The sequence below is a fragment of the Lissotriton vulgaris genome, chromosome 6 (genome assembly GCF_964263255.1).
Source record: "Lissotriton vulgaris chromosome 6, aLisVul1.2, whole genome shotgun sequence".
NCBI classification, from domain to species: Eukaryota; Metazoa; Chordata; class Amphibia; order Caudata; family Salamandridae; genus Lissotriton; species Lissotriton vulgaris.
Genome location: NC_141694.1, coordinates 508139435 through 508164134, shown reverse-complemented (window position 1 = coordinate 508164134; position 24700 = coordinate 508139435).

Here is a 24700-nt window from a genome sequence, read left to right as displayed (position 1 = left end):
AATAGGGAAGTGGGATATAAAAGGGCAAATTGGTAAAGTAGTATAGGAGCCTTCACAGGACCACCATTTTATATAGAGCCACCCGACCCATGACTGACAGCATAATGGTCCTGCAGAAAGACATCTGAGAGTGAATGAACGTCATTGATCTGCCCAGATTTTCCTCCAGTAGGTTTGTTTGTTGATGACATATTCTTACTCCTAGGTAGAGTACGGTATCTGTTTGCCCCTTATGGGGATTCCGCTTAGCCCATATGTCATATCTGTACATGTATAATCAGATGGGTACAGGCATGATTTCGCTGAATGCACCCGCAGTCCAGATAGCGCAGCTAGTTCTCCCAGCATTTGTGCCAGTAAGGAAGGAATCGATCTGACATTTTTTCAGGTATAAGAGGAGATTGTCCACTTGCAGCAAAATTACATGCACGCCATTCCCCAGTGGAATGCCCCAGTCCTTACCCTGCTCTAGAATAGCCTATGCTAGTGGTTCTATGGCCAAAATAGAAATGCCCAACCAGACCGGTTCAGAGATGTAGAGGCCCGTACATACCCGCACTCTTGGCTTCCTATAAAGCAGCCTAACCATGCAGAGGAACTCTAATCCGAGACAATATCACAGGAGCACTACAAATAGAAATTACCATTCCAGAGAATCAAAAGCCTTCTCGAGGTCCAGTATTAAGCATCCAGAGTAGGGCCACTGAGTCGCTGAATAGGCAGCTACCCTAAAAAAACACACTAAGTTTAAGTGTTGTAGGAAGGCACAAATCCGTTTTGGTCAGCATGGACCAGGGACAAGACCAACGGCACCAGCTAGTCAGATAGAATCTTCGCCAATATCTTGTAAAGTGTTTAGCAGAGCCAAGGGACAATAAGAGCTTAAGTCTGTCGGGTCCCTATCAGATTTAGGCAGCGAGATCAGATATGCCTCATGCAGTGACGGTGGACTGTAGACTTCTCACGGCTGTGGTGTACATGGCGTGTAGGTGTGGTACTAGGGTTGCAGCATAGGCTTTATAGTACTCAGCGGGTAGCCCGTTGAGCCCTGGAGTTTATCCCATCGCCAGTGCTGCGACTGCGTCATTGATCTCAGTGAGAACACTAGACGTATTGCGCGCTGCTCTGGAGTGATTACAGGCAGCCGCACTGAATTAAGGAAGGCAAGCAAACAAGCCTGATCATTATGACTCATACAATGATGTGTAATTCATGTCATCTCCTCATGGATTTCGTGCTGTGTATACAGACGGTGTTCTGCACAACTGCTTAGGGCGTGTATTGGATGCTGAGGCTGCTCTTGGTGCAATAGCTATGCCAGCAAGCAATCTGCTCTATCCAATGTTGCATGTGTGCGCGCAGTGTGTGTTGCGTATTTCAAGCATCTAAGCCACTCCAATAATGCTATGTGTTCATTTAGATCGAAATGTTTTGCTGCTGCAGCCCGCAGGGATTCACGGAATGGGGGGTCCTCCGGTTGGAGGTGCTATGTAGGGACGGACGGTGGGCCGGCCTCCCACACTAATCGCATGTGATGGGGATTATGATTGGAATGTGTGCACCCCAGGTAATCCATCTGCCCAAATTGGGGGAGTAGCAAAGGCGACCCCACTATGTGATCTAGTCTAACATGAAAGTGGTGTGTTGAGGAGTGGAAGGAATATGTTCACACATCAGGTTGAAGGACATTCCAGATGTCAATCGGGGACCAATATGCTAGCCAGTTGGTCAGTGCCCGAACGTTGGACGAGGCTGCCATGCATGATGGGGTGGAAACAAACGGTTTATTATGACGTCAAGTACTGAGTTAAAGTCACCTCCTATCAATCAGGGACCCCACTCCAATGGTCCAAAACAATGGACAGTCTACGCAGGAGCGAGGTTTTGTCTGTGTCGCTGGCATAAATAGATCCCACAAGCATGTGCTGGCCGTTCAGTATGTCCTTTGTGATCACATATCTACTTTCCATATCCTCCTTCACCTATCTTAACTCATATCAGCACTCCCCTGGCCTGAGAGAAGTAGTTAGTACTATAAACCTATATTCTGCAGTGCCTGTGGAGGCTATCCGCCTCAGTTCGCTTTAGATGTTTTTTTTGCAGAAGTGTTATGTTTGTGGCTCTGGGTGTGAGGTACGAATATATAGAGAATCAGAGAGAATCAGAGTGTGAGTGTGTATGCCCCTCCGGTTCCAGGTGATGATACACATTTGCTGCATATTGAGAACTCACTATTGTTCGCATCACACCTATGATGCACATTTTTGAGGCACACACTAATATATGGTTGCAAACGTATTGCAGAGGATCGGGCGGTTGCACCATGTTCTGCGGGCTTTATAAAATACTGGGAAGTCCAGCAGTAACTTTCACAACCTTAGGAAGACAGATCCACAATGGGGATCCATCCAAACTGCATTGCCCAACTGTGGCAACTATCGGGTGCATCTATGTCTAGAAGGGGCTCAAGTGTGATGTAGTGTTGGCTTTGTAATACCCCTACAGTGCTATATGTCAGGTGCGAAGTGTGTTCTATTAATTTGGGATATAGCACATGCTCCTTTGCTACTCAGCAATGTGTGCACCTAATGGCTCACCAGTATAATCTTCGTGTATGCTAAGTGTTTACCTGCTCTGTGTGAGTAGCAGGTGCAGTTAGTCCATATTGTTCCCCTACAGATCAGCGAACCTACCTGGGTTCACCTCATTGCTGTCCCTTGGAATTCAAATGATTTAATCTGAAATTTGCGGTGTTATGAAAAGCAGGACCGGTGATTCCGGGTCCCCGGACCAGGCATGAAGCGAGTCATCATTCTGGGATTTGGCTGAATCTGCGGCATGTTCCAAGCTCAGCGCCCGGTCCCTGAGCGCCACTGCCACATGAAGGGCCTCCTACCATTTTTTTAAAGATTTGTTCCAAGTCAGGGACAACTGACGGCAGAGGAGAGTGGCCAGTGCCCTTGCCTCTGCCCTAGCAATGGCCTGTTTTCTGTTATTGCTCCCCAGATACGGCGCCGCGTGCTGAGCCATGAGGCTAGGGCTCTCCAGCCAGTACCAGGTGCTTGACAAGTAGTGCCCTTCGCTACCACCCGAAAGTGGGCTGGGAACAACAGGGATTAGGGCATGCCCAGTTCACAGGGGCAGTGCTTCAATGCTTCGAATGAGCTCAGCTGCTAATGCACCAGTGCTGTGTAGTCGGTAAACAGCATGATCTGGGCATTGTTGACCATAATTTCTGGTAGCTTGTGTGCTTCTCTCAGGATAGTATCTCTGTCTCTGTAGTTTGATAATCTAAACAGGAGCGGCCCGGGGTTGGCACTTGGTGGTGCATGCTGGCACCCTGTGGGCATGCACCACCAGAAGTGTGGCTCACTGGTTAGAGCAGGCAGACCCTGAAGCAGAGGTCAGACCCGGGACCAGGGTTCGATTCCCGACGCGGCAGGGTATTGAGCTCATATGTCCACGGACTCGATAATTCTCGCTTCGGTGCCTGACCTAATCATGGGTTCACACTCTGCAACTCTGGGCATTAAGCTTGCTTAATCTCCACAACGGCCCCCCGCGGCGGGATGCCTGGCTTTCACCTTGGGGATGCCCTGTAGGGGCTATCTCACAGGGAAAAACCAGGACGGGTTCCCAAGGCAAGCGCGGAGATACCCCTTCGGGGGTCGATTCTGGCGCTATATAAGAAATGCAATAATAATAATAAGAAGAAGAATTGAGGCAACAATGCAGCCTTCATCAGTAGGTCTCTCAGCCAGCCCTCCACATCTTCGGCCCTTTGCATCTTCTAGTCTGTATTCCGGTGTGCTCACCCGATCATGCATATTCTGCATTGCTGTAGTGTTTGTACATGTCTTCAGCTGTAGGTCCTGCAACACCAGTTCATTAGTGTGCAATTTAGCTTACGGTGGTCAGCACGCATGAGGGTAAAGTCTGATGTTACTTTATCAATTTTGGATTCCAGTGATGTACGTGCTTGGTCCAGAGCAGCACTTATCTTCTCAACGGCTTTCAGCACTGTGTCCAGTTTAGTGGCAGGTGTTAAATGCAATGTCTTTTGCCCGAGTTCACTGCTGAATGCAACATCTCTTCCATTCCAGAACATGTAGCTGCTTGCGTAGCATGAGATCGCAGGTGGCCCAAGACCGCTTGTTGGGTGAAAGGCATATAGTTGCCTCCGACTGTAACTTTCACATGAGCTGGAGGTCGCCCTATTGGGTCTGTAAGCCTCTCGCTAAAAGGCCCTGTTTTTGTCATACCACAATTCTACTCTGGGTATGCTGTGGGTATAGTGCCTGCTTCAAACTGGATTTTAGTGTTAGGTGTGGGAGGACTCAAGAATCATGATAATACAACCTCCACACATACACAGCCCTCAGAGCCCACATTTAGTGGAGACTAAGACTTCTGCTATCTTGAAATGATCTTGCCATGGCAATTTGGGCTGGTCCACCATAAACCGTACAAGAAATACTGCAAAAGTAGGTAGGTCAGGACCTGAGAACCTTTGCTCAATCGGTCACAGTGGAACTAAGAGTGCCTTTGTGTGTGTCCCACTCTCAGGCTAGTGCACCTTACAAAGCTGGATCCTCACCCAACTTTCTTCAGAACACTGCTGGATTTGTGAAAGGATACCAGTCATGCATTTTAACTGACAATTAATCAACTAATCAATCAAACCAGACTTGTAAAATGTGGCTAATCACCTGTGAAGGTATCCCGGTGCTGGGAGTCCTGCTGCAGATGTAGGGCTCAGTTGAAGAGCCAGGTCTTGAGTCCTTTCCTTAAATTCCAGAATGAGGTCTGAAGATTAAGAGGTAGGTTGTTCCAGGCTTTGACCGCAAGACAGAAGAAGGAACGTCCTCTGATGTTGCTTCAACGGATGCGAGGGGTGTGGGCAAGGGAAAGGGAGGCGGAGCTCAGGTGTCTGGCTGGTTGATTGTAGTGGTTGGTGTATGCAGATCCAGGGTTTTGCAGGGCTTTGTAAGTATGGATCAGCATCTTGAAGTTGGCATTTGTCACCTGTGAGAAGGACCTGAGGAAGTTAGACCCCCTTCCATTTGAAATCTAAGGACAGAAAGATACCCAAGGATCAAAAGGCTGATCAGTTGGATGGCTCTAGGAACACAAAGAAGCAGAAACTGACATTTCTATGAAGTATCCTAGCTGAACAGAGGCAAGTTGATCTGGAATGGAGTTTGCTGCTGCCCTCTGTCTGATACCACGAGAATCTCAAAATGCTCGTCCTGTAGTCCCTGTACCCTTGGAAGTGTTGTTCTGTAGGTGTTTGGGCATCAAAAGATGTTTGTGTACTTTTTGAAAACATTTGCTCCTGATAGAATGGGACTGAGCAAAGTATCCAACCAGCAAGTCTTTGGTGACCGAATTTCCGGTTTATCACACGTGGAGGAGAATTATGTTTCAGAAAAACAACAAAGTCTCTTTTCAGATTAGGTCTTTTTTGAACTTCCCTACTTCATGTCCCATTTGTCTACAGTGCTGTTGGACTTGGCCCTTTTGGCAGGTTCACCCCTGAACATTTTGCCTTAAGCTCTGACATGGTGGTAGTGATTTTAGGCCTCTGGGCACTTTAGCACTATGGCCCAGTGTAAAGTGCATGCGGACTTTGAGTGCGTGTGGTGAGATTGGCCTGCCATCCCATAGGAATGCATGGGGGATATGTGTGTCCATGGTAATTCCTGGTATGAGAGGAGTGCAGGGGCGAGTTTAGTATGTATGAACTCGTGAGGATAAATGTTGCGCAATGGTGTGCACAGATTTATGGTGACTGGTGGAGAAATACCACTTTTAGATGTTGGCATTTCTGTGTGCTGTCTGCCTGCCTGATGTGAATTGCATGTGTGGCTTGTAATTGACAGGAGCTGAGAGGTGTGGGTGGCTCCAGGAGACAGAGTGAGTTAGCCCAGTGGTGAATAGAGAGATCTGCATGCAGATGGAAGGGAGGAGTTGCACCTGAGACCTGAATAGGGCTGTGCCTTCCCTCCACAATGCCGGCTCTGCCTCCTATGGTGCGTCTGATCCCTGAGTCCCCACCTGACAAAGGAGAAAGAAGCTGAGCAAAACAAAGTGCTCCAAAGCTCCCCTAAACCAGTTCTGACTGGTATCCCCAAACCCTGTGCTGTGACACAAAGGAAAAGGGCATACAAATATAGGGGCTGTGACCCCATGAAAATGTTCAGTGTTCCTGTTCTGTTCCTGATCCTGATGCTAAGTACAGTGATTACCAGTGCTTACTGGTAGTACAGTTATGAGATGCTTTACTTTTACCAAGTTTGCTTTGCGATGATCCTGACATGGGTCCAGTGGGCCCTGTCAGGTATATACAGCCAGGTGGCACCAATTATAGTATGTGTTTACTATTCGAATGTGTTATGAGAATACAAAGGCTATTTTTGATATAACCTTGTGTGGAGTCCCTTTTGTAGTAGGCCTGGGATGTTGTTGCTCTGTGCATGCACAAATGCTTTACACCTGGCCTCCAGGATAAGGCTGACTGCTCTTGCCAAGCTAGCAAGGGGGTGAGCAGGGGTTGTCTGTGGCCTGTAACTCCCTTGCCTTGACTAGAGTGGTGGTCTCTGCCTGGCTTTGGTGCAAGCCTTAGCCAGCCAGAGATCCAATTTCTAACAATTGCCTACTATTGTCGCTTTGTGCTTTTCAGTGAAATTTTCACCAAAATCCTACAAATTCATATCTCCAGCTACCCTTATTGTTTTGTTATCATTTTGCTGTAATTTTCTTTATTAAATTGTACTTTATTTTTTCAAATTGGAGTGGAATTTTTATTGTGTTATGATTTTTACTTTTTTACTATTTGGTACTTCTAAATCATTTACACATTTTGTCTATGTTAAGCATGTCTGCTTTGAGCCACACCTACAGGAATTAAGCACAGGTTTGGATTACCGAAACCCTTGACTGAACCTAACATGAAAATGACTTTATTACTTGTGGTTTCCACCCCAAACTAATAAATCACTATCTCGCAGTATTTTATTTTCACCACAGGAGGAATAGTGAGTTCCAGAAGCCTGGTAAGGCTTTCTGCAAAACTGTACCATCAGAGTCTGAAATTGGCAGGGATAGGACTACTACAAGATTAGTAATCTACCACTGAAATCTGTACGGTAGGCAAGCATGCAGCATAATATGTCATGTGAATAGACAAACCCACTGCGTCAGAGTGCAAAGCTGCAGTCATAATCTTAAAATGAGCACTGTCTCTCCACCCTCAAAACAACCAGTGGACTTTACCCCACGCTCATGGAGCACAAAACCAGCAGATAGATTAGTCTGGATGACAGTAAAATTGTATTAGTAATATGTGAGTAAAGAGGTAAGCAACATGTTTAAAAATGTGTCTTAAATTGCAATCTCATTTTGATTTCTAATCTTGCATATGGTTGACATGGCATTCTTATGAATTAAAGAAATCCTGCAGCTCCCTCAACAGCACATCTGGGTAACAGCCAGATCTTTTGATGTGCCACTACAAAAAGTACATTTAAGATGGTATTGAATTTTTACTTACAGTGCAGGTTTTGTTTCGTGTGCTCTTCTGTCTTTTTCTCTGTCCTTGCTTTTTTCAGCTGGCGAGAATTTAGTGAAAATCTTTTGTTTTGTAGCATTGTTTTACTGTTATTTTTTTATTTCATTTATATATGGTCTAAAAACAGAAGTTGGACCCCTTTCAAAGCATTCTGAGAAACAAAATATTGCTTAAAATATGCTTTAATATTTCTGTGTTACTTGGTAGAGATTGGCTCTGTGTAACTCTACCAAGATGTTTATAACTCTTCTCTTTCTGTCATCATGTTCTGTCCATGCTATTGTTTCCTGATTATTAGTTTAAAAAACTGTCAAACCTGGACTAAAACTCTTGTTTCTAAAATAGAAGAATGCATGATAAGGATAATCTAAGTTACTTAGGAGCATATTATCAAGGAACGGCAATAAAATTATAGCCGATTTAGCGCAGGAAACTGCCGCTAAAGCGGCGGTAATGGGCTTGATAATATGCCGTAGAGAATTCCAATAGAAGCCCATGTTCTGGTGTTAACATGGGCTTCTATTGGAATTCTTTACAGCATATTATCAAGCCAGTTTCCTGCCGCTAAAGCGGCGATAATTTTGACGCCGTTCCTTGATAATATGCCTCTAAGTAACTTGACCCAAAGGTGTTGGAGTGCTTTACATGAGCACCACTTACATTACACAGGAACACTTTCATTCTTTTAACATGTTGCACAGCGGCACTAGCTGCTGTACAACAAGAATTAAAAATGTTTTCTAAAAAGTGTTTTGAAACAGCCAGCACTGACTGACCTCTTCATACGTTTTTTTTTTCTACTGTGTAACATGCTTTTACTCAACAGGTCATTTTTTTAAATTACATTTCTGAACAGCCACTTCATATGAGTGTATGTTTTTGTCATCTTTCTGCACCTTTTGTTGATGCAAACACGATCAAAGGTATTGCAGTGATTTTCTTGCTGAGCCCCACTTACATTTTACAGGTACACTTAACAAGCCTGTGCTTTATGCATCCCTTTCCCTCACATTCACAGCATTCTCCTCTATCCCAGCTGTCTCCCCTGGTTGCCAATTGCCTCACATATTGATGCTTTTACACTCCTAATCCAGGGTTCCTTCACTTGGTGTCTGCGGGCGGCTGCCTCCAGTTAATAATTACCCCATTTTGTATGCATTAATTAAGAGATCAACCCCCACCTTCTCTGGCAAATTATCTCGTGGCCACCACCCTCCTCCCTCGAGCTCCCACCCTCCACCCTCCTCCCTCACATTCTTTTTTACATTCTGGGACTTCACGTTTTTATTTAATTCATTTTTGGGGCAATAACTTCACGTTTTTATTTAATTCATTTTTGGGGCAATCTTATGTAGCTCAAACTCAACCCGAAGGTATTAGAGTGATTTACAGGAGCACTGTTTACATTATATAGGAACACTATAATTTTCAAAACATGTTGCACAGCAGCGTAGATGCTGTACAGCATGGCTAATAGTAAACTGAAAGTGCTATGATGCGGCCAGTGTTGACCACGTCATAGGGCTTTCTTTTAACTCTAAGCTGCGTAACATGTTTTAAAAAATGAGTGTCTCGTAGTGTAAGTGGTGCTGATGTAAAGCACTCCGATACCTTCCAGTCAAGTTTCATTGATGTACGTCCAGTAGTGAGATTTCAAACCATTAAATTCAGCTTTGCACAGGGAATATGGCTCATCCCACAGTTTCTGTAGACTCAACCTACTAAACCAGCCAGAGACAAATTCAACACAAGGTACTCTCTTGGTTTTACTAAGTCCCTATGGGAATCGTTATAGTCACCAGGCCCGGACTGGCCTTTGCGGGCACCGGGCAATCCCCCGGTGGGCCGCATCTTTGGGGGCCGGTTTTGGGCCCCTGGGGGCCGTTTTTGTTACAGGGCCGTTTTTGCAGCAAAAACGGCCCTGTAACAAAAACGGCCGAAAACCGGCCCTGGCACAGAGTGCTGTCGCGCCGCCCTTCCCCCTCCTCCTCCCAGAGGAGGGTGGGGGGGCCGGCCGAGCACTTTGCCAGGGCCGGTTCTGGTTCCCAGTCCGGCCCTGATAGTCACTGAGTACAGATGTGGAGCAAAGGTGAGCCAAATAGAAAAAGGGTTTAGGTGCAGCCAGGTCAAAGTCCTAGGTCAAAATAGACGGGAATAAGAAGGGTGCTAGTTAGTACAGAAACCAACTTCCCTACAAGGTTGTTCTCTGCAGTAGCCAGTTGTTAAGAATCAGTGCAACCCCAGACCTCAACACTATAGGGTGCAGCACATATACATATATATAAGTTACCTACTGGCGGTCGCCGGTGGGTTGTTATAGTTAGGAATAAAGTTTCCATAGGAATTTTTTTTTTGTTTTGCCAAAAACTTAAGCGCCGCTTGACGATTCTTCGGTAAATTTTCATAAAAGGTACCCTTTTTGGTTCAGCCACTGTGTTGAAAGTTTTGGGGTGATCTGTCAAGCAGGGGGTGAGAAAAAAGGAGTGGCCGAAAACACGTTTTTCCCTTGTTATGTCTACGAGGATTTTTCACTCTTTGAACATGACTCCAGCCCGAACCCCGGATCAGAATTGCACCAAATTTGGCACAAAGCTAGATGTTGGTCCAGAAAGAGTGCTTTTTATGATTTGGTGTAAATCCATTCAGTAGTTTCAGAGGTATTCAACTTTAAAATATAGATATCTGTGAGCCCAACACCCTACTGAAATCCTACTGAATTGTAATTGGCTGCCAACACTTCAACCAGGAACTATTGGCAGCCATCTTGGCTATCGGTTGAACTGAGTCCCGCAACAAATGTGAGAAAAAAAAGAAAGTGGGCAGGGTAGAAACACTGTAACCTTTTAAGCCTCTTTGGAGGGTCCCACTGGGACCCCGCAGGGCCTAAAGAATCCTAATTTATAAAAATGTCAATGGTTCCGCAGGCCTGGCCGAAAATTTAAGTAAAAACGAAGTGTGGGCTCCCGCACTTCATTCATTATCGGCCTTCAGTGGGCATTGTGTGAACATAGGAGGGTGCACATGAGACTCCTTCTCCTGAGACTATTCCAAGCAAAATATGCAAATCACTGGCAGGGGAGCTGCAGCAGTTTCACTGCTGACCCAGGAAATGCCACCTCCCAGGGCAACAAGAACTCCTTTCACCTCCAGTAAGCCCCTCCACTAGTTTGCAAACGAGCCTCTTGGTGCACTTCTGGTGTGGGAATGATGTTCACTCGCCTCCTGATCACCCAAGGACTAAAGTGGACTTCTTACCCCAAGCAGTAGTGCACCAGGAGGTGCATTTCCAGAGTGGTGGAGAAAGGGGGCGTGGTCTCTGATAACCTCTCAGTAATTCAGTTGTGTGGGTCTTGAAGGAGGTAACAGGAAGGCTAGTTGGCCCCCAAGGACCCTCAAGAGCCAAGGGGATTTCATCACCCTACTAGTAGTGCTCCAGGAGGCGTGTTTCCGAGTGATGGAGAAAGGGGACATGGCCTCTGATGACCTCTCGATGATATAAACAAACAATGGTCCAAAGCCTATTGATTACAACTGGTAACTCAATCAAACAATGACTCAATTTCCTTTTTATGAGCAACAATATCCAATTTGCCCAATAGTATATCAATACATTATATTGAGAGAAAACCTAACACCACGGTTAAAGAAAAATATATATATATTTATTTTTCATTCTTAAATTCGCATTTTTTGTATTCATACTAGTTACATATGTTCTGAAGTGAGTAAAAACAGATAGGTTGCCCCGAAGGGAGCGTGCAAAGGAAGAAAGGATGTGCTCAAAAAAGGGTTGAAACGGATGAAGGGAAAACACAGTGATGAACGAGGAGAAGAAATATTCACATTTTTTTTCAACCAATACTGGACATATAATTTATTCCATTGAAAACCTGGCCAAGATGTTATTTACAAATCACAACATTGTACTCCATAAACCTATATGTCTTATATTTTGCACTAGCAACAATGTTGTTAAACAGCTGGTCCAAGGTTATGAAAGAAAGGTGTCGACGTTTCGACTCGTCTTAGCCCAACGGTGATTTAGACCTGGGGATTGCGAGTCTTCATCAGGACTGTAGGAGCAACTGGGGCAACCAAGGGAATTTTTAATTTACCCTAAAAAAGAGAATTAGGAATTAACTAAACCGTGGTGAGGATTTAAAAACCTATAACCCACATAGGGCTAAAAGGTGGTGCTGGCTTACCCTTCTGGACAGAGCAAGCGTAGGGAGGAGATCCAAATCAACACTTCCCACAAGATAAATCCTTATTCAAGTCGGAAAAGGCGATACTTCATTTTATAGTGTTGCTGGCAAAGGTTCATACCTACAATTGATTAATTAACATCAGTATACCTTAGTAATAAGATGAGTAATTGTATTCAAAATTTGATAAGGGTTAATTACCTTGGTGTGAGGTATGTGCCAAGGTCAAGCTTTTATGTTGACCATTCCGATTGTGTTTTAATCCAATCTACCCCACAACAGAAAGGGGGGGATTAGTGTCCTTATTTTTAATTCAAGGATTCTACAGGGAAAACATGGGTGATAGGATTACCATTAGTCATATGTCGATTATCCCATAGACTAAAAATGTTTTTTAAGTACATTGAAGAAGCGCTTACCTAATATGCTTCTTGGCAGATATATAGTAATTCAATAATGATTCCTAATCGTTATCTGCGGAAAAAAGGCAACAAAAAACCGGGTCACACTCGATGTTTTTCACGAGGTGCGGTGTATGTAACGAGAGGCTCGGGTTAAGGTATTTGAAAAGGAGAGGAATTACCAGCTCGCCGCCTGTTAATCGTCACAAATGCGATCAAAGCCTCTCTGTGCCTTCGGAGAAAGACGCCGTCATTGAGCGTGTATTTCCGCGTTTGAAATGACAAAGCCTCCGACTCTCGTCACGTGCATAGAGAGAGGACTAGTCATCGCGGAATGCTTCCGCATCCACTGTTTTGGGATTCTGGAGGTAATTCACATTACAGTGCATAAATCACATTGTTGTGAGTTTTTAAGCAATTAATGTACTCGCAGCAATATTTGGACTCGAAACGATCGGCCATTTATCGATGTCGCCGATTCGGAGTTCATGTAATTGAAATAGCGAAGGAGACTCATGGATATTCACATAATAGGAATGCAGTTATAGGGACCGGAATACAGTTATAAAAACCACCCAAGGCATCACATCTTGGTTGAAATTACTGTTATTCCTGAGTTGACAGTTCGTGAAAGACGGTAATGAACACAGAAAAAGGACTGTCAAAACTGACCCAATGTGGGAAAAACGGTGGTAATGGACACAGAAAAAGGACTGTCAATTCTGACCTCTCAGCAATCCTGCTGTGTGGTACTTACTGGAGGTAAGAGGAGGGGTAATTGGCTCCCAAGGACCTCCTTGTGGGCCAACTACCCGTTCTGTTAGCCCCAGTAAGCCCCGCACAGCGGGATTGCTAAGAGTTCTTCAAAGGCCACACCCTCTTTCTTCACCACTCTGAAAACATGACTCCTGGTGCAATACTGGTTGGCGAATGAAATCACCTTGAATGCTGAAGGACCTTGGGGGCCAAGATGCCCTCCTGGTACTTTCTGTAAGTCCTACACAGCGAGCTTACTGAAAGTTGGTCAGAGGACTTTCCCCTTCTTCACCACTCTGCAATTGCTGTTACTTCTTAAAAAAACATAGATGTTCACTGAAATAACAAAGGTTACTGGATGGTTACAGTTAGGTTCAAGTTTCACTCATACAAAACAAGTGAATTTCAGCAATTATAGTTAGCTGAGCTAACTATAACTCATTCCCCCACAACACACTGCTTATGATCACACATATTACATCACTAATGACATGGCTAGTGACATCACTGATGACATCTCAAATTACATCACTGATGACATCATCCACAAAATCACTAACACACCCACATACACCCCATAAACCCTTTCATAGACCCACTCCCACACAACCATTCACAATGCCATTCACAAACCTATAAACCCACTCACTGATTCACAGATCTACACACACATCCACTCAATCATCCATACAGCCACTCATACACCCACTCACCTATATAGCCACTGACATGCCTACTCATATACCTATATAGCCACTCACACACAGAGCTACTCATACACCTACTCACTCACACACTCATATAGTCAATCACACAGCCAATAACTTACCCATACAGTTACACAAACATGCACACACTTACTCATACAGCTACTAACATGTACTCACTCACCTATACAGTGACTGACACAAGCACATTCTTACCCGTACAGCCACTCTCACACTCACCCATACTCATATATCCCATCACTCCCCTATACTGTCAATCACATACCCAGTTACTCACCCATATACCACTGACACATCCACCCACACAGTCATAAACACACTCACTCACCCAGATAGCCCTCACATATACACTCACTAACCTGTACAGCCACTGGCTCTCCTGCTCACTCATCCATACAGGCAGTCACACACCCCCTCACCTACCCACACAGACACTCAGTCAAACATACAGGTACTCAGATAACAAATCAATCACCCATGCAGCACTCACATACTCACTCGCACATAGACACCAACTGACAGACTGATACAAACATTCACACAACTAGACCCTCACCCATACATTCACTTAGATGCATAATCACTCCCTTATACAGTCAGTCACACACCCACTGAATCATCCATACAGGCACTCATACACCCACTGATTCACCAATACACCTTGGTGTATATATATGTATTACTCATCAACACTTTGAAAACACTCACTGGATGATGTCATTTGAGAATCAGATGTCATGAGTGATGTCACTGACCATGTCATGATAATATGTGAGGTCCAAAGAAGTGCCTTGCGGGGCGCGCGATATAGTTAGCTGAACTAACTATAACAGCTGAATTTCACTGGTTTTGAATGAGTCAATCAATTAATCAGGTATTCATAGAGTGCACTACTCAGCTGTGAGGGTCACAAGGCGCTGAGGGGGACTGCGGGGAGCTCCAAGGTCATCGAAAGAGCCATGTCTTTTCTAAATAGGTGTACTGTCAGGCTTTGTTTGATACTGAAGTAGAGGAGTTCCAGGTCATGCCCGCGATGTATGAGAAGGATCTGCCACCCGTTCTGGCCCTGCAGATGCAGAGGACCGTGGCTAGGGCAAGGTCGGCAGAGTGGAGGTTTTTCTTGTGGGCGTGGAAGGAGTTTCTTTTTTTGAGGTACTATTGGGGTCTGGTGTTAAGTAGGGCTTTGTAGGTGTGTGTGAGCAGTTTGAAGGTTATTTTTTTTTCGACGGGGAGCAACTGGAGGTCATGGAAGTGCTGGGTGATGTGGCCATGTTGTGGGATGCTGAGGGTGAGACTGGCTGTGGCGTTCTGGCCAGTCTAGAGGTTGTGAAGCAGTGTTTTGTTGATTCTGGCTTAGAGCGCGTTTCCGTAGTCCAGTCTGCTGGTGAAGAGTGAAACCTGACCCTAACCATAACGGCTCAGTAGACTTTGTTTATTTTGTTGGGGATCCTTAGGGGCCAACTAGACTACCTGCTGCCTCCATTAAGCCCCACACAGTGGGATTGCTGAGAGGTGGCTGCAGGCCACGCCCCCTTTTCTCCACCACTGTGCAAACGCGCCACCTGGTGCGTTCTGGGTTGAGTGATTAAGTCACCACTGAACCCTGAGGGTCCCATGGGCCAAACTAGCCTACCAGGAACCTCCAGTGAGCCCCACACAGCTGGAATGCTGTGAGTGGTCAGAGGCCATGCCCCCTTTTTACACCACTCTGCAAATGCGCTTCCTGGTGCACTGCTGCTCGGGGGATGAATTCCACTTTAGTCCTGAGGTCCTCAGGACACAAGAGGACCTCTTCGTTTTACCAGCAGTGCGCCAAGAGGTGCATTTGCAGAGTGGTGTAAAAAGGGGTGTGGCCTCAGACCACCTCTCAGCAATCTCACTGTCTGGGGATTACTGGAGGTACCTGGTGGCGTAGTTGGCCCCACCAGGATTCAGGGGGAGTTAATCCCCCAACTTAGAATGCACCAGGAGGTGCATTTGCAAAGTGGTGCAGGGAGGGGGCAGTGCCTGTGGCGAGATGCCAGATTTTTTATTTGCTAGAAGGGGGTCAGTGTGGCCCCCCTTCTTTTCATATTTTTGGGGCCTAGGAGACCCCATCCCCCAGGGCCTGCTCCATTTAAAATTCCTTTTTTTAAACAGGAATGGGGCTGCACTGCTCCCTTCCTTGGCCGATTTCGGCCCTTGGGAACCCATCCCCGGTGCATGGCCTCCTTGATATTTTTAATACTTTTATGGAAGGGGGGCTGCATGACCCCCCTTTCCTGTGCCACTTTTGCCCCTGGGATCCCATCCCCGGCACCTGGCCTAATTAAAAAATAAATAAATTATACAGGAGGGGCCGCGTGGCCCCCCTCCCCAAGGCCACCATTGGCCCCAGAGACTCCATCCCCCTGGGCATGGCCTCCTTTATATATTTAATATTTATAGGGAAGTGGGCTGAATGATCCCCCCTTCCCTGGGCCTCTTTTGCCCCTGGGATCCCATCCCCGGCACCTGGCCTAATTTAAAAATAAATAAAATATACAGGAGGGGGGCGCATGTCCCCCCTCCCCTGGGCCACTCATGGCCCCGGGGACCCCATCCCCCTGGGCTTGGCCATTTAAAAATTATTTTAAGATCAGCCTGGCCATTCTTTTTTTCATTAAAGGGAGGAGGGCCATGTGGCCCCTCTCCTGGGCCACTTCTGGACCTGGGGACCCCATCCCCCCGGGATGGCCCTCACGTTGGGAACCCCAGGGGGAGCCCCAATGCCCCATAGTCCTAGCTGGCTCCCGCCTCTTGCGGGAGCCGACATTGCTTTCGGGCAAGGGGAGCTGCTAGCAAGTAACAATTCTGCTTTGCTTCATTAAAGCAAGAGCAGGTTTTCTGCGAAGCAGTGTTTGCTATGGCAGGGGGGGGAGCCACACTCCCACCCTGCTATAGCAAACAGCAATGTCCCGGGGGTTGGCACCCTGGGACATTGCAGGAGCCGTCCCTGAAGGATAACGGTCCCCAGGGCCATTGAGGGCTCCAGGAGGGTGGCCGCAGGGCCTCCCTCCCAGCATTCCTAAAGCCCTGGAGAGGTGGTGTAATTCCGTTCGGGCTGTAGCTTTGTCTAAAGTTTCCTATGGAAATTAACATACGGAAAAATGCATTTCGGGACCCCCCTTCTTTCTTGGCCCACGCTTGACAAATCACCCCGAAACCTTCAAGACAGGAGCTGACCTGAGTGAACCACTAGTTTTGAAACTTTTGCGAAGATTCGTCAAACGTTGCCAAAGATATTGGCAAAAGAAAAACGCTTTTTGAATAGAAACAAGGTCCTAACTATAATACCTACTGGCGGCTGCCAGTGGTAATATATATATACACCGTAAAGTTCCTCGGTACAAGCAGGCGCAGACTACAGGTTTGTGCTTCGATTTGTTTTAATCATCAGCCATTACGCGTATCAGTCCAGCCGGACCTTGATCACATGACAACGCCGATTCATTTTCCCCTCGCATTTAAAGTGACCAGTGCATAGGTAATTAGTGCAAACAGAATTGGCATGGAAGACATACTTTCACATAGATTCTTACAGTTTTACATTGCCCATTCTTAGCATTTTGTTGTGACATGTCTTTTCATATCGATAACATCCTTACTTAACGCTTGTTACAATATCTATATAAATACTAAAATGTCAAGGGTATAACTAGTAGATAAAAGGACAAAATTCACAACACCTACAAAAACGGGCATTGGAGTTATCGCACAATGAGCAAATAAATAAATAAATAAATAGATAATAAATACCTATTAAAATTAGCTTTTTCTGAAATTACAATAAATATTATGTAAAAAACAGTTTTCACCCATTTGATGATCTTAAATGTAAACACGTTTTTTCTGCTTAAATGCAGTATGTCTATAGTGCAAATATGTTTGTCTGTCAACTATGGAGTATCTTATAAATTATTCTACCCACATTCTATCCTGACCTATTTCCAAGTATTAAAAGTGCTAGTGTTATGTTATGTTATGTTATTATCAATTTGTATAGCACACGTATCCCCGTAGGTGTCTTGGGGCTTCCGGTACTCCATACTGTGTGTCAGACCAATAGTACTAGAAGAGCCATGTCTTCAGTTGCTTTCTAAACTCAAGGAGCGTTGGAATTTCCCTCAGGTGTCGGGGGAGAGAGTTCCACTCCTTTGAAGTATTATAGCTGAAGCTCCTACCTCCCCAGTTCACCTTTCTTATTCTGGCCGTAGGCATCAGATGGGTGTTTGCAGATCTCAAGGATCTGTTTGGGATATACCATTTAAAAAGATCCCATAAAAATGTTGGGCCTTCTATATGGAGGGCTTTATGAGCTATGCACAAGTCTTTCAATTTTACCCTCTGGGCAACTGGCAGCCAATGAAGGTCCTGAATCCCTATTCTAACCAACTGATATTTATATGTCTTGCAGTGGCATTTTGCACTGTTTGCAATTTTTTTAGAAGAGTAGATTGGATGTTGGTATATATGCCATTGCAATAATCTAGTTTAGGTAGGACTAGCGAGGTAACCACTGTATTTCTGGATTTTAGAGGAATAAAAGGGCATATTTTCCTTAACATTTTTAACATAAAATATGCCGAAGACGCCACTTTAGATACTTGAGGTTTTAGACTCAACTTATGATCTATAATGACTCCCAGGTTTGCAGTCAAACAAGACACATGCGCCTTGGCACGCTGGGGAAGAGGAATGAGAAGGCTGGTCTCGGAACTCGATTTCCCAACAACCCGCAAGGGTAGCTTGGAAACACTGGAGCTGGATTTCTCGGCAGGGCAAAAGACAGCGTATCTCTCAGTGCGTCTCCTGGAGGGTCGTCTTCCTTTGGCACTTGCTGTAGCAGGGCGCGTCGGGCAAGTAGATAGTCGAACTGCACCACACCACTGTGTGTTTGCTTGGGCGAGTGTGCATATTTATGCCTTGATGGTGCCGACTTTGACGTACAGTTGGAAATAATAACGTCATCAAAGAGTCTCAGTTCTTTGAAAACTCCATGAGTTCTTGGACAAATCAATATTCAAGCAAGGGGAAGTCCCTGGCTGCTGAAGCCGAGTTTTCCAAGAAATCGTTGTGGATTTTCAGAACTAGTGGAAGTAGCCCTGCCGTATTTGGACTGCATGAGCTATGCGTAAATATGGTTATGATTTCTATGCCTATATAAGGATATGGTGATTTATACCTATATAAGGGCATGAATCGGGAAACTTACAATAGGGTCCTAAAACGATACATAACACCAGTACATTATTATTCCTTCTGTATGCTTGTTATACCTAAGTATGATTATTTATTGCAAACTTTGAATATATAATACATATGTTATTTTGCATAGACATTTGCACTTTCTATTTAAATTTTATTTAGTTCACAAAATGAGGAGATTCGCGTCATCAGTGTAAAGAGTTGTTATATAACTATAATTTGGTTACAAGCTTCATGATCAAATACATTTTTTTATGTTAGCATCTTTTAAAAAATATAAACATATCATTGTCAGACTCATAAACCGTGCAATAAACCAAATCATTTTTCATCATGATAAATTTGGTGAAAGTGCTGTAAGACTTCATAGTCAGGAGTTAAAAATGTATTTTGCAAATATCTGGCCATTACCATCTCATCAGGGTGATGGATTACAAAATATAGAAAATAGATAATGCCAATTTTCAAGTTAACTTCATGCTTTAAGCAATTTGTGTAGAGATGTGGCCTAACGACCAGAGCTGTTGACTTTAAAACTTGGAGACCCGTCAGCTCAATATTCTGTGAAAAAATATTTTATCCCCGCCCTACAAAAAAATTAACTCTGAACTTGTGTATTCTTATCTGGTGCTTAATACTCATATGAAATGCTTCAATGTCCTTTGACAGAGTTGGCACTATAGAAAAGTGCAAAAAATATAGTATTAGTATGTCATAGCTCACATTTGGGTTTGCATGTTAGGCTTTAGGGCCCGTCAAGAAAGATGATTTATCAGACAGCACTGGAATGAAAGAGCATAATTCCTGAAGGTAGTAAGAATTAAACTTACTTAGGGCACAGTTAAAGGCAGATGACTGAGCAGCTGTGATTCGACATAGTTCAGATAATGGAAGAAATGCTTGGAATGCTATAAGAAGCCGTGACACATATTGTAAAAGAAATAACACGATAAACACCGAGATACATTTTTTCCATTCTTTGTGCTTTTCTTGGAGATGCAAGTTCGGCAAGCGTTTGTGCAGTGGCCTCCAGTACAACACGATGCTCAGGGGAAACCAGGAGACGACTTTTGAGTAATAGAGTAAAAAGGTTTGCTGTAGACCCTTCTACTTTCATAATTCAATCTATTTTCATTTGCTCTTGTCCGAAGGCAACGCACAGTTAGAAACCACAACCAGTGTAAGGAGTTTTTCCTCATTTGGCAAAGTGACATTTGTCACTCTTCCCAACAAGGACGACTGTCTATGATGTAAGTTGGCATCTTGATAATGATTTTGACCACAGGCCCTTGGTTTCTGTACAACTGGCGGTGTAGTGGCATCTGGTGTTGTACGTATGTGCTCACCGATTCAGAATCAGATTTCATAGGTAGCATTTCGATCTAAGATTTTTTAAAAAAAATTTTTATTTAGGCGTGTCTGGATGCTTTCTGTAGTGGACAAAATGTTGGTTCAAATGCCCTGTTTTGGTACACCTTTTTACTTATATCTTTATGAATTTAGTTTAGAATTGTGTAAATCCAAAGCATAATGGGTTTAATATGTGCTGTGTTGCATGAAAGTACATTGCTGTCTTTGGTGTTGGTTGAGCTACCAGGGTAATGCTTTAGGAATGGAGTTTAGCCTTTGCACAATGTCAACTTCATGGAATTCCTGATTTTATTGGTACAGTACAGTAGAAAGCATTTCCAAAAATCATTCTAGTACGGCAGTGCATTCTGTGACCAGGGTTCATTTAGTCTTTACTCTTTCCCTAATACAATTTCTTTCGATTACAAGGGCTGCTCCTTCCGAAAATTAAAATTAAACAGAGATTAAACAATCATTGGAAATATCAGAATAATTTGCGGACACGAATATAGGCCGTGGAACAATTATAAGTCACATTTCCAATATTAAAAGGAGGGAACTGTATGTGTCTACTCTGTCCCGTACCTGCATACGTTACATAGCTGGCAAGTACCCCATGATGTGGCACATTCAGCCTATGATGATGTTTAGTTATAGTGAGTTGTATTTTGGGACTCGTCGTTTTGCCTCAGGCCTCAAAATTCTAACAGGTCAAATACTTCTAAGAAAACCCCGTTACTGCCCAAATGTGTCACACGTGGCTTGAGACTTCTTGACACTATGCAAGTGTGTATGAGATCCTGCTTGCAAATTGTGCCAATCTGTATGCAGAGTATTCTGTGTGACATAATTAAATGTATTCATGTACAGAAAGGCGAAAACATTTCAGGCACTGGTAGCTTATGTAGACCAATATTTTGCAACCTGCGTCTTGCGAGTCTGCATTCAGAATGAGAAACATATTACAATGTAAAGAAAACTGTCACAGTAACATCTTGCCTAGTAGCACTCGGATGGATCTGTGTTTGCACTTCACAATAACCCCTCATGTCTGTAAGGGCATTTACATTTTTTTCTTGAATTTCTTCAACTTCTATCATTGGCTGCATGTGCTCCATCTATACATTTGGAAGGTGATTTGGCGAGGTATTTAAAATTAACTAAAACAAATGCATAAATATAGCAGTCTTGAAATTGAATTAATTTATACACACAGTTGAAAATTCTAAACGTATATTTCTTTTAAAATCTTTAGCCATAAATATGCAGTAACTCACCTCTGAATTAAATGTCTGCATAGAGTAGTAGAAACAATTGCCTAATGTGAGGACTCAATATTTTACTTAAGGGAAAATATGATGAAGACTAAACCCCCCCCCCCCAACAATAAAAAATGCATTTTAGTTTACAGCATGACACAGTCGAGCGATATTGTCATCCTCTTTTATGTTTGCTACATTATTTTACAGAATTTCTGTATAGCACAGCCTTGGCCAATTTGTTGATCTTTTAGCCCTGTAATTTCCCAATAGAAGATTTATGTTGGCAATTGTGGTTTTCCCTATGAGGGTATCTATGCAGGGGTTAATGGCATTCAACCTTTTCTTAGGTCTAGTAAGTATAGGAGTGTGGTTACAAGAATAACACTTTGCCTACAATGGGTGGTGTCCTGACCTCTAGGAGAGGACATTGGGGCATATTATCAAGGGGGTTTATCTCCGCTTTTTTGGCTTTAAAAGCCAAGAAAGCGGAGATAAAATTATCTCCCTATTACCAAGCTGTCGCTAACACCAGTTAGTGACAGCTAAAAGGAGATAGCGACCATCTTGGGCCCCGCTTTGCATGTCAGTGATATTTATCACTAATGACATGCAAAGTGGGCGTGCCAAGATGTTAGCGACTGGAAACAGTCCCTAACATCGCTATCTCCTATTACCAACTTTTGGAGATATTCGCGCTAAGCGCGAATATCTCCAAAAGCTAACACCTGCCCTGAGCAGTTCTTAGCCATGTTATCCAATGGGAGGTGGATAACATGGCTAAGAGCATTTGCTCGATAATGCATGAATATCGCTGACTTTTCAGCGATATTCATGCTTTGCAGCCGTTTTTTATCGCATTTGCGATAAACCTTGCTAATAGCAAGGTTTATCTGCGATAAAAATCGCCGATGTGCGGCGATAATGTTTGTCTCTAAACAAGTTAGAGACAAAAATTATCGCTAGTTGTTGGTAATATGCCCCATTGTTCTATAAGTAGGTCAGGGGTCTAGCAGTCTCGGACAGAAGTGAGATGTCAAGAACTTTCTGCGAGGAGACAGGAAGCACTGGTATTCCTCTCACTACATTCAGGGAAGCAGAGAAAAGAAGATGTGAGGAGTGTAGCTCCACCTTACTAGGCCATGTATAAGAGCTGAGGAATTAATACAGATGAGTTAGTTGCCTTACACTTGGTGCTGTTTTTCATTCAGAGTGTACTACTTGCCAATGCTGTGAAGAGAAACCGATCCTGAACAGGACATGTTGTAGTAGAGAGACCAGGGGCCAGATGTACAAGGCAAATGTACAAAATGTAAAATGCGATTCGAGGCATGTTTAGGGCGTCCCTTCCAAAAACCGAAGCAGAAAATGTTAATGGCGCATTCCCGTGCTGCGGGAGTGCACAGCCACGTCTATGCTGGTGTCTAGGTGTTGCAAAGTCATCCTGTGCCCTGGGAACCCCCCAACTTTTTGCTGACTGGTACTGGCCGTAACTGACTCTGACTGACCCTGGGCTCTGCCTAACCAGGCCCAGGGTTATGCTGAAGACACATATAGAATACAGTGAAAACACCTACATAAACTAGGGTACACTATGGGTTAGGGTACCTCTGTGATTGGCATGACCTCCCCTATAAGACCTTAGTACATATAGGGCTGGGGGATTGAAACTACCTTTAAGTCCCTAGTATAGAATAGGGCAGGACTGTTTAGAGGCCAGTAGCCTTTTCTGTACTGGCGTGTGTGCACTGCTGAAGCCTGAGGTCAGTTTAAAATCAGCCCTGTGTTGAAGAACTGCTTTTAAAATGCCAAATTGTGCCCAAACTTGACTTGGGTGTTTAGGGCCCTTAAACATGGATAAACTACAATGTTTTGGCATGGTATGTATCCCCAGGGTCTCCACTAGGTGTGGCAGGGGTGTGGGTGGGGGTCAGGTATATGAGGGGAATCCTTATAAAAAGGTTTTTAGATGCCCTGGGATTAGTGAAATTGCACATTTCACTCCCCACATTGTAGTAAAGTGCTTCCCAAAATCAATTTTTATGCTAGAGGCACTATGAAATGAGGATCTGCATTATTATGATATATCCAGAAACCCTAAAGTCTTTCCTAGGTGTTCCAGGGATGGGGGTCTTGTAGGTAAAAGCAGGTTCCTTATAGAAACCTGTTTTATAGGCCCTGGTATTGGAGAAATTGTCCAGTTCATTTTTCCATTGCAAATCCCCAGCCCATAGGTTAACATTGGAAAAGGTTATTAGTTAATAACTGGAGAAAGAAAAGCCCTAAAACTAGGATTAAAGGACTCAGTAGAATGGCAATGATAAATCCAACAATATGGTATTGTTGAAATTATTCTAAAATGTACAGACAACAAGTTATAAGACTTTCTTGTCGTCTGTAAGACAAAACCCAGCCTTCTATTGCTCTTCCTTGATTGGTCAGAGATAAGAGGGTGAGCCTGTCTGCTTTGAAGAGGTAATAAATGACCCCTGAGGTTAGGAAGCCTCTCGGGAGGAGAGGTTGCTGGGCATAGGAATGTCAGAGGCAGGAGGGCTAGTAAATAATGCTCTTCAAGGGAAGGGAGAAAAGCTAAATACATCAGTTTCATTTACAACTCTCCTCTTTGAACCTCGCCAGATGCTAGTTGTAAGAAAGGAACAAGCAGATGAAAGGGGTAGAGAGTATGGAAATTCGCCATCCCAGGGGTGTGTTTAGCCAGCTCTTCTCTCCCTGCAGAAAATTCTGCCATTATGAATGTGGAAGAATTGGTGCACTCTGGGACAAAATAGTGCCACACTCTGCAGGAAATGGTCATACCTTGGTACCCCACACCCCAATGGACAGGAGTGACCTCCTGCTTGACCCAGAGAACTTGGAATAAGTATCTGAGAGGGGCAGAGCCTCTCAGATCTGCTGCTTGAAACTTAAGAGAATCCGTAGAGTCTACGCTGGGGAGTTTGATGTGCATTCACCAGGCCTGCATTCTGAAGATTGCGACTTTTGCACCATCTGAAACTATAGTCCTGTGGATCAAATCTGCTTCAAAAGGATTAAAGAGTGGACTCCCTGCAAGCTACAGATTAACAGAGCTCATCTGGACCATCCCCACAAAGAATCCCCAGCCTGGAGTACTACCCGTGGATTTGTAAGGGTTTTGTCCAAGTGGATTGTGGGAATTGAAGTCTTACACTTTCAAGGGCCTTCT